The sequence below is a fragment of the Mus musculus genome, chromosome 10 (genome assembly GCF_000001635.26).
Source record: "Mus musculus strain C57BL/6J chromosome 10, GRCm38.p6 C57BL/6J".
In the NCBI taxonomy this organism is placed as follows: Eukaryota; Metazoa; Chordata; class Mammalia; order Rodentia; family Muridae; genus Mus; species Mus musculus.
Genome location: NC_000076.6, coordinates 15,541,322 through 15,556,957, shown reverse-complemented (window position 1 = coordinate 15,556,957; position 15,636 = coordinate 15,541,322). Strand labels below are relative to the sequence as shown.

Genomic DNA, 15,636 nt, shown 5'->3' with positions numbered 1-15,636 from the left:
GTGTATGTTATTGCTGTTAGCTTAATGTTTTTATGGGAGTCCTGACAATGGGCACAGGTGTTTCTCTGACTCCTTTTCCACCTCTTGGGACTCTTTTCCTCCTATTGGATTGTTCAGCCTTGGCATAGGGCTGTTGCCTTGGCTTACTGTATTTAATTTTGTCCTGTTTTGTTTTTTTCTCTTGGAGGCCTGCTCTTTTCTGTAGGGAAATGGAGGGGGTATATATTTAGGGGAGAGGCCAAATTGCAGGAGTTGGCAGAATGCAAAAAAGAAAAAACCTGTGGTAAGGATGTTTTATATGAGAGAAGAATCTATTTTCCTTTTTAAAATGAATCAGCAGAATAGCCATGCCCTACAAGCCTTTCATGTTTTAATGAAGACTATATTATACTTAGTATTCTATTTCTTTCTTTCTCAAGTTCAATTAGGTATCTATCAACTCATAATATTATTCTAGTATATATAATGAACATTATAAATTTTATGTGCATTTAATTATAAATATGTATCTCAAATAATAAATTATACTGATATGCAAACTATCATAATTTTGTAACTGGAATGAAAGAAAAATGGAATACATTTTACTTCTAAAGTTTTCTAAAAGCAATAGTATTATTAGTATTATCATGATCTTCAACAGACATGTTAATCATGAACAATCTGCTTTCATGAATGACTTAATGATGTCAACCTGGAAATAAGGTTACTTTTCTACATGTATTCAAGCAATATTTAAACAGTCCCTCCTAGTGGAAGGCATGTTAAGACTCAGGAAGTAAAATTTCCAAATCTCAGAGAGCCCCTGAAACCTGAAAGATTCATAAGACCCACCTCCATGGTTATATACACAGTAACAATTCCTGAGAATTCTGTGACGGAAAGACAACCCAGCCAATCATGTTGTTCAGGGAGTTTCAGGGTTACATCTTTCCTAGATCTCACCTGTTCTGCAATTAGCTTTCTTTTGTTGATTGATTGGTTGGTTGGTTGGTTGGTTGGTTCTTTTTTTTTTTTTTTTTTTTTCAGTGATGCAGCTACCTTTGAGTTACTCTTGCTTCTAAAACAATACAAAAGAAAAAAATACATAAAATACCTTAACCATATTTCCATATTCCTTTCATAAGTGCCAATAAACTAATTGTTTCATTAAGCAAATTTTGGGAGGAATTTATTCTTTAGTCTTTTGTCACCATTCTATCTAGAACATACTACTACCTGCTGTTATTTCCTGAGAAACATCTGACAATCTTATATATCAAAGGAATATCTATTAATAATAGCCACAGACCAGCCGGGCATGGTGGTGCACACCTTTAATCCTAGCACGCAGGAAGCAGAGGCAGGCGGTTTTCTGAGTTCGAGGCCAGCCTAGTCTACAAAGTGAGTTCCAGGACAGCCAGAGCTACACAGGAGAAACCCTGTCTCGAAAAACAAAAACAAAAACAAAACAAAAAAAAGAATAGCCACAGACCTTCCATTTTGTCCAGGTGATCCCTAGAACCACGTCATGCAGCAAAAAAAAAAAAAAAAAAAAAAAAACCCTTCAGTAGATACAGCCTTTGTGTCTTGGGCTCATAATGAAAACATGAATAAAATTTCCTTATTTTAACCAGTCACTGTCATTCTGCTGTAGCAACAGAAAACTAAGTAAGACACTTACCTTAGACACTGTATTTTATGTGTTTGATGGGGTTTTGTATTAACAAGGAGAATACTTAGTAAATTTCTTAAGACAGAATATAAATGATTTAATGCGTCCTTTACTAATTCCAAGTCAGTGGTGGGGTTGAAAAGAGAGGTGTCTGAAGGTCAAACCCTGGGATGCTTGTATTCCCTGCTCTTCAGATTTTCCTTACCTACGACACTTTTTACTCTCTTGCCAGCTTGTCTTTTAAAAGGTTGTATTTTATGGACTGTGTTAGTTGATATATTCATTATAATACGTAGTATTGCAGCTTTTTGTGATTTAAGAATGCTTCCTATTTCTCTTGCCACTCAGTTGGTCAATAGATAGCTAAGTAAATATTATTTGAAAAATATGAATCATTGTCTGGTTGAAAGTATTGATAAAACGATATAATGTGCCTAGGGAACAATATAAAAGCAATGATGTAAGAGAATTTGATGAAGGCTGGCATCATTGAAATTATCAGAAGCAATGAGCAATACATAGACAAAACATCTTCTAAGGAATTTTAACGAATTGAATGTAAATTTGCAAAGACTGTTATAAATATCCAATGACAAGGTCTCCAATAGTGTTTTCAAGACACGTATAATTAATATGCATTTACTTTTAGATATAAGCTTGATTAGCTATGGCCCACCAATTTTATGAAGAAAAATCTGATGTGCTTTTAAAAATGTTGACTATTTAAAAAACACCACCAAAGAAACACTAAAATCAATGTCTAAGCAAGCAACCGAGTACCTAGTAGCCCTGTCAAGATGATACACAAAGTTTAACCATCACCAAGTCCATCATCATAGTCTAGTGAAAGGTCTTGCAATGTCACTGTTACTTCCTCTACAGACAAGTTAGTCCCATATGTTCTTTTTTTTTTTTAAACTAATAACTTAGTATTCTGTCTGCATTGGTGTGGGGCAATAGACTGTGAGAAGAAGCCTGATAAGGTAGAGCTAAGACTTGAAGCCCTGGGGACCCTGAAGGGACAGTAGGAGCTTAGCCTGCTCTAGACTCCAGGTCCCTGTCAAATAGCCACAGCCCCCCATAGGAAGTATTGTGGCCATCAGTCTCATAGAGGCAGGGCCCACAAGTCCCTCCTCATGTAGACGCGGCATCTCAGGCCAAGCCAAGATGTCAAGACCCAACCCACCCCAAAACTGTATATAAGATCCTATCCAGAAGGAATAAAGGTGTGTGAGAATTACTCTGTCATCTGAGAGCATCTGTCACAGGAGCTGTAACACTGCCTGGGAAGAGAACACTCTCCGAAGCCTTCATCCTCAGTAGCTCCTCTGCATTCAGCTAGCTAACCAGCCTCCCCTCCCCCCACCCCCTAGCTGCTCAGCTCTGCTCTGGGTTCATTGCTGCCAGTGCAGTGTCTCAAGCAACAGAGGCTGTCAGAGCAGCAGCAGCAGTGAGCAAAAGCATTTCCCCCTCCATGCATGAGCCCTTCCCCCTTGGCTTGAACCCTTCCACTGGGCTGGGCCAGAGGTTTTAGCAGAGCCTACCCTGATGTTTGTCTTGTTTCCTCAAGCATTTCTTTTGGTTCTCTCTCTCCCCCTCCCCCCTCTTTCATTCTCTCCTTTGAAAGCTTGACAGGGTATGATGTATAAGACACAAGTGTGAGTCTTCATTCCAGTCTGCCTAGGAATTAGTCTGTGTGTGAGGGTTGCCTCATGCATGCTCATTCCCTGACAGTCTTAGCAGCGGCAACTAGTGGCCTGATTTTCGTCTCCCTGGCTTTCTGCTCTGGTTCTTTAGGCACCTTGCTCCCCTGTACACCCTCTGTACCAGTTGCTTCCTCTGATATTGTTCTGTTTTTGTCAGGGAGTTTGTAGGAGGGAAGCAGCATCCCAGCTTATGGTCACATTCTGTATTTTAATGAGACTCTATTGGGCTGTAGTTCTCCTAAGATTTTCTTAGCTTGTGCCCTTATTATAGCGCACTAGGCTTTAAGTGCTAGAGTTAGGTGATTGCCTGTCAAAACCTGTGTGCTGGGAAATAATAACTTGTTATGAATTCCTTATATAATCCAATAAGGCTTCCTTTCACTGTCTTGTGGTACATGAGGGACTTATCTATTTGGCTCTTTACTATAAGAATCTATTGGGATATCTTGTGAATGAAAACATGGCACAATCTAAAATAACTATGGCATTCAGATAGGTTTAGTAGCCTGTTCCTGAGCAAAATTTGAGTGTCAGAAAAATACTTGTTTTGATGATTGTTTATACTTTTATGTAAAAATCTTTATTCTGGAAAAAGTGATTAACACGTAAAGAAACTTAATAAGCACACACAGGTGAAAAAGAGCATGTCCATGAAGAGCAGGTGAGGAATCTTTGAAGCTAGCGTGGCTGGCACATGAGCAAATACATCACTGCAGATTTCTGGCTCTGGCTGTACTTTGTATTGTGACACTGACCATGAACAAGATCAGCTTCGATGGAGTCAGTAAACTGTCTAGAGAGAATTACACAATGATGAGAATTTTAAAAATTCCAAGTTCTATATAATTAGTAGGCAAAAATGATTGCTTTCAAGTAAGAATTTTATTTTTACATTCTAAATTATTTCAGTCTATGAGAAGTCTGCTTTGATTTTTAACTTCAAAGAATGATCTGTCTCTCATTAAGCGACATCTAAAGGTAACTCTGACCTTTGTAGTTCAGTTTAATGGGCTATAATGTCCTCTGCTTGGATATGTGACCTGTAGACACCAAGCATTCCTTTAAACACTTGGAAACAAATTTAAACATTTAGATTTCATTTGTTGGACAAATATTCAATTGTAACATGTTACTGACTTCTAAAAGAAAATATTCTTCCCTACTACATGTTTTATGTTCTGTGGTTTCTCTAAACGTTTGTCAAACTAAGTAAAATTATATTTAAATGGAATATCTCTGAAGTAGTTGTTCTGTTTTTGTCAGGGAGTTTGTAGGAGGGAAGCAGTGTCCCATCTTATGGTCACATTCTGTATTTTAATGAGACTCTATTGGGCTGTAGTTCTCCTAAGATTTTCTTAGCTTATGCCCTTATTATAGCGCACTAAGCTTTAAGTGCTAGAGTGAATCTAGAAATTTTGATTAAATAAAATCATAGAATAAAACCTAAACATTGCTGTAGCTGTCTCTAAGTTGCCTACCTGATAGGAATAACAAATATATCTTAACATGGATTGAGCAAATAAAGAAAGAAAACACCTCTTATAAATATAAATTACAGTATAGTTAAAGGGCAGAAGAGAGTTATAAAGAATGTTATGTCTTGGGCAACTGAGTATATATATAAAGATTAATTTTTGTTCATTGAGAAGTTTCTATCGATAGTCATTTGGCTCCATAACTGAAGGCTGTGCTCAGCAAATCATAGAAAAATTACACAAGAAAAATAAAGGTGTCTTTATATCCTGTCTTCCTAGAAGAGTGGGGCAGCCACACGCTGGAATGCCTCAAGTCCTCCTATCTGAGCCCAAACTCTAAGTAATGTACTACGTCACAGTTTGACAAGTAGCCTTTGAGGGACATTCATAATCCAATGATAGCTTCAAAGAATCTCTCCTACTTGTGACATAATAATGGATGTTGCAGGATATAGAGTGTTTACAAATTCACATCATACCCATGCCATCATGGAGCAGATAGGCACCTATGCACACTGAATTTTGCACTGTATACTCTTAGTCTTCCATTTTAGTAGATTAAAAGTTTCTGAAAGTAGCTAAGCATGTGCCACTGTAATTTTAATATTAGAAAGAGAAGTTAAGAACATTTAAATTCATTTGCTTTTTAGATTAGTATTTTATATCACGTATTTTGCTAGTACAAATAAATAACAGGTTTTGTTTGTTTGTGTGTGTGTTTATTAGTATGGGTCATAGAAGTATTTCAATAACATCCTATATGTAAACTCAGATTATTTTCCTGAAGACTATTTGATGTCAGACTATTAATGCTGCCATCTCCATACGAGAGAGAAAGTGATTTAATGGAGTTCACAGGATTGAACAAAATGATAGGTATTTTTAAGCTTTTGTATTGCATATTTATGCTTAATCAGGAATCAAAGCAAGTCGGTGTGCCTGCAAAACATGCTGCCCTTATTCTTTCACAAAACAAAAATCTCTTTTTAGATAGTACTCAATAAATTAATTGAAATATATTATAACTTGAGTGAAAGAAGTTTATTCAAATGTTTCCTATCTGGTTAGAAAGAAGTGAAGCTATTTTATGTTAGCACCATTTCATTTCTTTGCACAAATCTAATAAAAAAAAAAGTACCTCAATTCGCTTCTCCAATCATGTTGAGTAGCCACAGGCATTATACAACATTAAAACTATCAGGAAAACTGGAGTGCTAATACGGGATGTACATTGGGGTATAGGCGAATATCAAACAACGGAGGCTATTTATATTTATAACCATTACTCTGAATGTGTACATACACATAAGCACATACCCACACATGTGCAGGGATACATGCAAATACACATGGGTCTGCTCCATGCACATGCATACAAACACACAAGCATGCATACACATGTGCACATATGCACACAGACATGTACAGGTACAAACAAATGCACACAGACTCAAAGAATATAATTTGTACTTTCATAGTATCCATTCTTTTAAAACTATCTTTACTGTTTAAGATTTTTTTTATACCATAGAGTAAAAACATGCTTTAAAACAGTGCTCCTCAATAGCAGACCTTCAAGCCTGAATATGTAAAACGCCACTTCTGCAATAGAAAAAGCACATCACTGAGATTCAAGTTTTTTTAAATTCTGCTGGGATTTGAGGAGTCTACATGATGGCACATGCTACCATGTGTCATTTCACTGCTCAGAGACCAGAAGGAATATTTCTTGCTTCTCAGTTATCCTTAATCTAGTATTCTTTTTGCATAAATCCTTAAAACTGAAATCCTCCAAGGAAAAATAATCTGTCAAGATGGTGTTCATTCCCTCTTTTAGAATACTGAATGCAAAACATGGCTGAATACATTGAATCTGAGGAGTTAACAAGCGGGGGAGCAATGTAAGAAAAGCAAATGTTTCTTTTTTTTATAAGGAGTGGCTACAGTGAACCTAGAAATGCCAAATGAACAGTGTTTTTAAGCAAGCATATACCCAATTATATGATGATCCAGAATGAAGCCAAATACATGGTTTTAGAAAGAATATTGACTGTTTTAGCACTCACAAAGGTGGCACAAATTAGATTCAGAGTTAACTTGAGGTTCCTATGCACTTTAGTAGATAAGAGGAGTTATTTTGGATCTTGTTCCTGCTTAATCAGCTCTCTTTGTTATACTGGATATTTGTGATTTTCAACGGTAGAATTTTTTATTATTGTTGTGTACAGTTTACCTGAAAAGAAAAAATAAGATATCCATACTCATAAAATTTATATATTAGAATAACTTGTTTTCCCAGAATGACAGTGTAGTATGCCAAATAATCTAAATTACATGTGTCCCTATATAGAGCTTAATTATAAATAACATTTGCTCCATTGAAACAGTGAACTTTCCTTCCAGGGTAGAAATAACTATGAATAGAAGATTGCAGCTCTTTTCTGCTAACAAAATTTGAAACGTAATATCCAAACTGAGTTTCTGCAAATGTCTTAATGATGTTTTATACAAAGTGTGGAGTCAATCTGTATTTAAGACGATGGTAGAAGTACTGATTTCTCTACACAAGCAACATACAAACCTACAGTGATGTTATCGAAATAATTTTGCTGTCATGAATGTTTGCCTCCGGTTGTTTGTTGTTATACTGGCTAGTTTTGTGTCAACTTGACACAGCTGGAGTTATCACAGAGAAAGGAGCTTCAGTTGAGGAAATGCCTCCATAAGATCCAACTGTAAGGCATTTTCTCAATTAGTGATCAAGGGGGAAAGGCCCCTTGTGGGTGGTGCCATCTCTGGGCTGGTAGTCTTGGGTTCTATAAGAGAGCAGGCTGAGCAAGTCAGGAGAAGCAAGCCAGTAAAGAACATCCCTCCATGGCCTCTGCATCAGCTCCTGCTTCCCGACCTGCTTGAGTTCCATTTCTGACTTCCTTCGTGATGAGCAGCAGTATGGAAGTGTAAGCTGAATAAGCCCTTTCCTCCCCAACTTGTTTCTTGGTCATGATATTTGTGCAGGAATAGAAACCCTGACTAAGACAGTTGTACATTGATAAAAATTAAAGCTAAATAAACATTAGTTCCTTTGTCACTGGATGGGCCTGAATCCAAAGAGTCACACATTAAGCTTCTAATTCCAGAAGCTTATAGTTCTAACCCTTGAGAACTGAATGCTTAAGGTTCAAAGATTTTATAGCTAGATGCTCCTAGTTCAAGGAAAGGGCTTATTGCTCTGGGGTTAGAGTATAGACAAGTAGTGACTAGAGTTAAGGTATCAAACTTTAGTCCCCTACACTTAGTGGCCCACAGAAGGTTAACTACCTACTCTCCGCCATTATAGCTCTGAGTTTCAGGACTCTAAGGTGTCAGTAAATATCTATATCTTTTAGTTGCCTCATCACCTTTGAGGTTACACTGAAGCACTCAGGTTTTGTCTGTATTTGATATAAACTGTCACAGTTACATCACTATAATAAAGACCTAAGGGGGCAAAAAGACCCTACGGAATGAGGCTCTTCAGAGCTCAGTGCTGCAACATAAGAATCATAGAACATGCAGAGGAGAAGGCTCCGTATCCAATACTATCCTGACAAAACTGAAAACTGCTTGAATAGATTGAAAAAAGATTCCGCACCTGTGTGTAAATTGTAATTACATGGATCATATCTTGGTTACCTGTTTCATCAATTGCATGACTTCCATAAATGTTAATCAGGAGTCTCAAATTGTGTCAATCACAAACCTCATCCTAGATCCCTATAGATGTTTTCCCTTCTATCCTGAGTGAATAACATCAGAGAAACGTAGAGTTTACAGATGTGTATCGCAAAGGAGAATCTTCCAAGGCTTGTGGTGGTTAGTTGCCAAGTGTAGTCATGGCTGAAAGCACAGTCTCCTCTGCAAGTGTATGGGTAGCAAGGTAAAGTACTTTTATCAGCAGGCATTTGTTACTTCGAGGTTTCTATGTTTCATTGAAAGCGGGAGCAATGCTAGAATGGTTCTATAAAATCATAACAGAATAAGGATTAGACATATTTGTTGTGTAGGCATTTTTATCTGCAGAGGAGGTTTGAGTCACAAAATTTGCTCTCATCATTATGTGAACATGACCACATAAAACAATAAAACCGTTGACGTTTTCTAGAGATAGAAACCCAAGGGTAAGGCATTTTCTGTGCAGGAAATTAGGAAATTTAGGGGAAATTAGGGGAATTTAGGGGAAAAATCAGAATAGGATAAATAAGAATAAAAATAAGTAATACTAAAAAAGGTATTGATTTCTTTGAAAATATATAGTTGACGATGGGATTAAGAAAGAAATTTGTTAAATTGAAAGATTATATTCACTTATAACACTTGCAGATAGAAAAATGTACAAATTTTAAATTTCCCTGTTTACTGATTTGTTAGACTGAATATTTCCTAGGGAGGTCATAGTGGATTGCTGGGGCTGCAGAACTATGAATCCTTTGCTAACTGACCGATTTCAGTTGTTTCTAGGAAACAACTGCTAAAACTGGAATTGACTGCTTTCAAAGAGGTGCTACAGCTGTATTGCATTCACAGCAATGCCTGTCTACCTCCATAGTTCAACTGATCCCTTTGCTCTGAAGTTTCTTGCTGTGATAGCATCTAGTGGAGAATCAAGAGAGGCATTGTTTATTTTATCCCTTCTGTTATTGTACCTTTTCTTTCCTATGTACAGTTCTCAGGTCAATTAGTAGATAGTTCCTCCTGGAAGAAAGGTACTTTTTCAGTTTGGTTCTCAAGTACAGTGACCCACCATATTGTCTCATTCAACATGTTATAGCTAAATAAATGTTCTTCTGCATTCAGATGACAATGAATCCCAGGGGATCATCATAACTAGAGTGTGAATTAAAACAAAGCAAAATAAAAACAACAAAAACACAACCCCACCAAAAATAACAACAAATAAGGAATGTGTTTAAAATACTATGGAAATTAAATAACAATGAAAATACCACTCGTGGCCATCCCCATCATCTTCCTTCTGAGTCCAGCAGAGGCCACTAAGGCCTCCAGAGTGCTCTCCATGCCTCAGGACCTCTGGATCACTGGTGAGTGGAATGCAACATCAGCTTCAAGGGTTTTATGCCAGCAGGAACAGAGACAACAAGAGGTTGGGATCCATTCAGGTTGGGGCTAGCCCTGCCATCTTCTGCGTGAACCTAGCCGAGGGCATCTAGGGCACCAGAGGACTCTCGACACCACAGGACCCCTAGCACACACATCTGAGAGCATGTGGGCTATAGAAGCAACAGAGCTTCTTGGTCAAGGTCCCCTCCAGCCTTCATCCTTAGCCAGGAGGCAGAGCTAAGACCCAGATTGCTGGGCACATTCCTTGCCAGAGGAGAGATGGCCTACAGGGAAGGTTCTGACCCCAGAACTCAGGCCTCAACAGATACAAAAATATTGAAATTATCCCATGCATCATATTTGATCACCATGGAATAAGGCTGATCTTCAATAACAGCATAAATAATAGAAAGCCAACATTCACATGGAAACTGAACAACACTCTTCTCAATGATACCTTTGTCAAGGAAGAAATAAAGGAAGAAATTAACGACTTTTTAGAGTTTAATGAAAATGAAGCCACAACATACCCAAACTTATGGGACACAAAAAAGCAGTCCTAAGAGGAAAACTCATAGCCCTTAGTGCCTCCAAAAAGTAACTAGAGAGAGCATACACTAACAGTCTGACAGCACACCTAGAAGCTCTAGAACAAAAGGAAGCAAATTCACCAAAGAGGAGTAGACAGCAGGAAATAATCAAAGTTAGGGCAGAAATCAACCAAGTGGAAACAAAAAGAACTATACAAAGAATCAACCAAACCAGGAGCTGGTTCTTTGAGAAAAGCAACAAGATAGATAAACCCTTAGTCAGACTAACTAGAGGGCAGAGGGACAGTACCCTAATTAACAAAATCAAAAATGAAAAAGGAGACATAACAACAGATCCTGAGGAAATCCAAAACATCATCAGATCCTACTACAAAAGGCTATACTCAACAAAACTGGAAAACCTGGATGAAATGGAGAACTTCCTAAACAGATACGACGTACCAAAGTCAAATCAGGATCAGATTAACGATCTAAACAGTCCTATTTCCCCTAAAGAAATAGAAGCAGGCATTAATAGTCTCCCAACCAAAAAAAAAAAGCCCAGGACCAGATGGGTTTAGTGCAGAGTTCTATCAGACCTTCAAAGAAGACCTAATTCCAACTCTTCTCAAAATATTCCACAAAATAGAAACAGAAGGTACTCTACTCAATTCATTCTATGAAGCCACAATTACTCTGATACCTAAACCACACAAAGATCCAACAAAGAAAGAGAACTTCAGACCAATTTCCCGTATGAATTTTGATGAAAAAATACTCAATAAAATCCTCGCAAAATGAATCCAACAACACATCAAAACGATCATCCATCATGACCAAATAGGCTTCATCCCAGGGATGCAGGGATGGTTTAATATAAGGAAATCCATCAAAGTAATCCACTATATAAACAAACTCAAAGACAAAAATCACATGATCATCTCATTAGATGCTGAGAAAGCATTTGACAAAATCCAATACCCCTTCATGATAAAAGTCATGGAAAGATCAGGAATTCAAGGCCCATACCTAAAGAAAATAAAAGCGATATACAGCAAACCAGTAGCCAACATCAAAGTAAATGGAGAGAAGCTGGAAGCAATCCCACTAAAATCAGGGACTAGACAAGGCTGCCCACTTACTCCCTACCTATTCAATATAGTACTTGAAGCCCTAGCCAGAGCAATTCAACAACAAAAGGAGATCAAGGGGATACAAATTGGAAAGGAGGAGGCAAAATGTCACTATTTTCAGATGATATGATAGTATATATAAGTGACCCTAAAAATTCCACCAGAGATCTCCTAAATCTGATAAACAGCTTCAGCTCAGTAGCTGGATATAAAGTTAACTCAAACAAATCAATAGCTTTTCTCTACACAAAAGACAGAGAAAGAAATTAGGGAAACAACACTCTTCACAATAGTCACAAATAACAACAATATGAACTAACCAGTAACCCCAGAACTAGTGTCTCTAGCTGCATATGTAGCAGAAAATGGCCTAGTTGGCCATCATTGGGAAGAGAGGCCCCTTGGTCTAGCAAGTTTTATATGCCCCAGTACAGGGGAAAGCCAGGGTCAAGAAGTGGGAGTGAGTGGGTAGGGGAGCAGGACGGGGGAAGAGTATAGGGGATTTTTGGGATAGCATTTGAAACTTAAATGAAGAAAATATCTAATAAAAATAATTTAAAAAGAAAAAAAAAGAAAAGAAAAGAGAAGCAAAGCAAAGCAGAAAGAAAAGAAAAGAAAAGAAAAGAAAAGAAAAGAAAAGAAAAGAAAAGAAAAGAAAAGAAAAGAAAAGACAAGACAAGACAAGACAAGACAAGACAAGACAAGGCATGCAAGGAGACAAATAATCCATAGAAAGATAAAGCTATATAGAATAGCCTGATAAGATATCTTTTTCTGGTCTCTATACACATAAGAAGTGAGGTATGGACCAATTTTTATTATATATGGATTTATTAGTTGCAAGCACCTGGGCTTCAGGCCAACAAGAAACACTTACACTTAGATCCGGGTGCAGAGCAGATCAAATTAGCCAAGCTTTCTAGACCCTGCATCTCATTTTGTCAGACCATTCACTACATTCCTATTTGTGCAGACTTCTAAATACCTTCAAAGATTGTTAGGGATAGCTAGACATTTCAACTAGCTTTGGCTGTCGTGGAGTCTAAGTGCCTATTGTGTATTCTGTTCTGTAGGTTAAATTGTATTAACTAATTAACTACTTTTCTATTGAGGTGAAGTACTCTAACAAAAGCATGTTAAGAGGGAAAGAGTTTACTTTAGTTTCCAAAAGGATAAAGTCCTTTACAGCCTGAGGAGGTGGCAACAAGATCAGAAACTAACCCAATGACATTATCTGTTTGCTTGTTTCTTTTTAATTAATTACTTGATTTACTTATTTACATCACAAACACTGGCCCTGCTTCTGTCCCTCCCCCAATCCACTGTAGTGCCCCCATAACCAGCTCAACTTGAGACCCATCCTGTAGGCTAATACCAATTCCTGACACTATTAACTATAATTGGTCATACTTGCAGACAGGAGCCTAGCATAATTGTCCTCTGAGAGGCTCTTCCTAGCCGCTGACTAAAACAGATGAAGATACCCACAACCGAACACTGGACATAGGTCAGGGATGCTTATGGAAGAGTCTGGGCAAGGATCGGAAGCCTTGAAGGGGATAGGAACTCCACTGGAAGTCAACAGAGCCAACATTCCAATATAGGAAACTGAAAAGTAGAATATGAAACGGACTGAGGCAGTAAACCCTCCAATCCTGCCTTCAGTGATGTGCTTTCTCCATTAGGTCGCAGTCTTCTAAATGTTCTACAACCTCCCCCAAAGGAGTCATCCAAGTGTTCAAATTCATGACACTATGAGGAATGTTTCTCACTCACACAACTGGTAGTAATAGGCGGACTGTACATGCTTAACACTGTGACTATTCTCCTCATGGATTAAAAACTAAAACAGCCACCAGAGGGAGGAGGGGCAATCAAAAAAGCAGTGCTATAATTTAGATGGAAAAAAAAAAAACCTTGTATGCGACAGATAAACTCTCTTACTCTCCAGCATGTGGTTAAAGTTTGGATTGTGGCCTCCTCTTGGCTCTTCTTTCACTCTTTTATATGGCTGAGAACTTGCTATCCAGGTATGGAGAGGTTGCCAAAAGCCCCAGAAAGTGAGGTGCAATTGTTTTTTGTTTGTTTGTTTGTTTGTCTTGTTGTTTTTGTTGTATGCTTGTTTGCATTAAGATGTATCACTTCAGAAAAATTAAAATCATGATGCTATAATCAAATTAACTTAAATAACTGCAGTGAAGGCAGTAGAGATGTTTTTTATTTTTCACCCCATCAGCATAAAATAAACCTGGTATGTCAATTGGAAGAATTTGCGTGGGTGTATCCTTTGTTTTTTCTATTGATGCCCTATGATGGAAATTTGTAATGTATGTCTATACACCATCCTCACTATTGTTATCTCTGATGGAATAATGTTTGTATTTTGAATTGTTCTATCTTTAGAAAGATAATTTCTTCTTCCTCATATATGGCTTTTAATGTACACTTAACATTGTTTTGATAATTGATAATTTGTCTATTAAGAGAAAGAAAAATGTGTCTAACCACCTGAAATAAAACACCACCACCAACCAGGCATGGTGGCGCACGCCTTTAGTCCCAGCACTCGGGAGGCAGAGGCAGGCAGATTTCTGAGTTTGAGGCTGGCCTGGTCTATGAAGTGAGTTTCATGACAGCCAGGGCTATACAGAGAAACCCTGTCTCGAAAAACCAAAAATCCACAAAAAAAAAAAAAAAAAAAAAAACAAAAACAAAAAAAAAAACAAAACAAAACAAAAAACAAAAACAAAAAACCCCAAAAACCCAACAACAACACCTTTCTTCTACTGAGAACCAACAATTCAACAGTCACAGCAATATGTCATTAGCACATATCCCCCTTACGTGATTTACATCTTTTATCAAACCTCTTAATTTTATCCCTTACCTGTCAAGTATACTTTAGAACTTTAGCTGTATTTAATGGACTAGGGGAGACTAGGGGAGGACTGAAAGAGTTAATTCTTTCATCTTTCACAGTGGAATGAAGTTAATAGGCTGCCAATAACATGGGTTATAGTTGCAAAGCTAAAGTTATAAGTAATCCTAAAGGGAAAGAGGAAAATTGTTCCTGACAAGCTGAAATTACTTTATAAAACCTCTTATGTGTTGAGAAGCCCTGAGTTGGTCAGGGCATGAAGCTTATTTCAATGTTTAACTCAGTCTGTTTCAAAAGAAAATATCTTGCCCAATATCATTTTCCTAAAGCACGCCCTTTAACCCAGTTTTTTTGTTTTGTTTTGTTTTTTGTTTCTTTTTCTTGTTGGCATGGAGACTAAGAATCACTCCACCAGACTGATCAATGCATGGTTACATCAACATAACATTTTCAGTCAAGTTCCCAGGAGCCTTCCTCCTGAGTCTGTCATTTTGATTCAGATAACTAAATCAGGCTAAGCACAGTGATGATAACGGGTGACTTGCCTCATTAGCTGGATCCTGCTGTTCTAGCTGCCAGGAAGCTCTGCCCTGACTGCAGAGGAGCCTGGGAGTGATAACTAACTTTCTCAAAAAAATAATAATTTTGATGTATTTTTCTGGTAATTCTCATCTTGCATTTTGACAGTAATTTTATAGAATGACATATGTTCTAAGTCCATATGCCTGGATATTTCTCCTGTAAATATGTGCCTTGTGCATAGTTTCATGAAGATGAGCAAACAACAGCTTTCATCTAGAGGATGATTTAAAAATGTCCTGCACATTTTTCTTTCAAATATGACATAAACATCTGATATTGCTTTAATTAACAGCATTAGAAATATTACAACTATCTGTCTTCCAACATGAAAGTAATGTCAGTGGCCAAGGCTTTCTGTAAAATAATATTTTCATTGAACCTGAGAAGTTATTAGGTTTATTCCATGAAATAATACTTCTTAAAAATGAACAACCCATTATCTGCAGAAATTTTTGATTCATGGGGGAGAGTAAGCAAGGGAGAAAAACATGAAAAAAACAAAAGAAATCATTTAGGCATCACAATCTCATTCTGAGACTCGTGAAATTAGATATAATTATCCATGTGGCTGAAAGCTGCCT

The 15,636-nt window shown here is 37.4% G+C and overlaps 1 pseudogene; it reads right to left on the bottom strand.

Annotated features, from left to right (window-relative positions):
• Nucleotides 1-8,167, bottom strand: part of Gm46188 — a 122,595-nt pseudogene extending 114,428 nt beyond the window's left edge.
• Nucleotides 8,168-15,636: the final 7,469 nt, after the last annotated feature.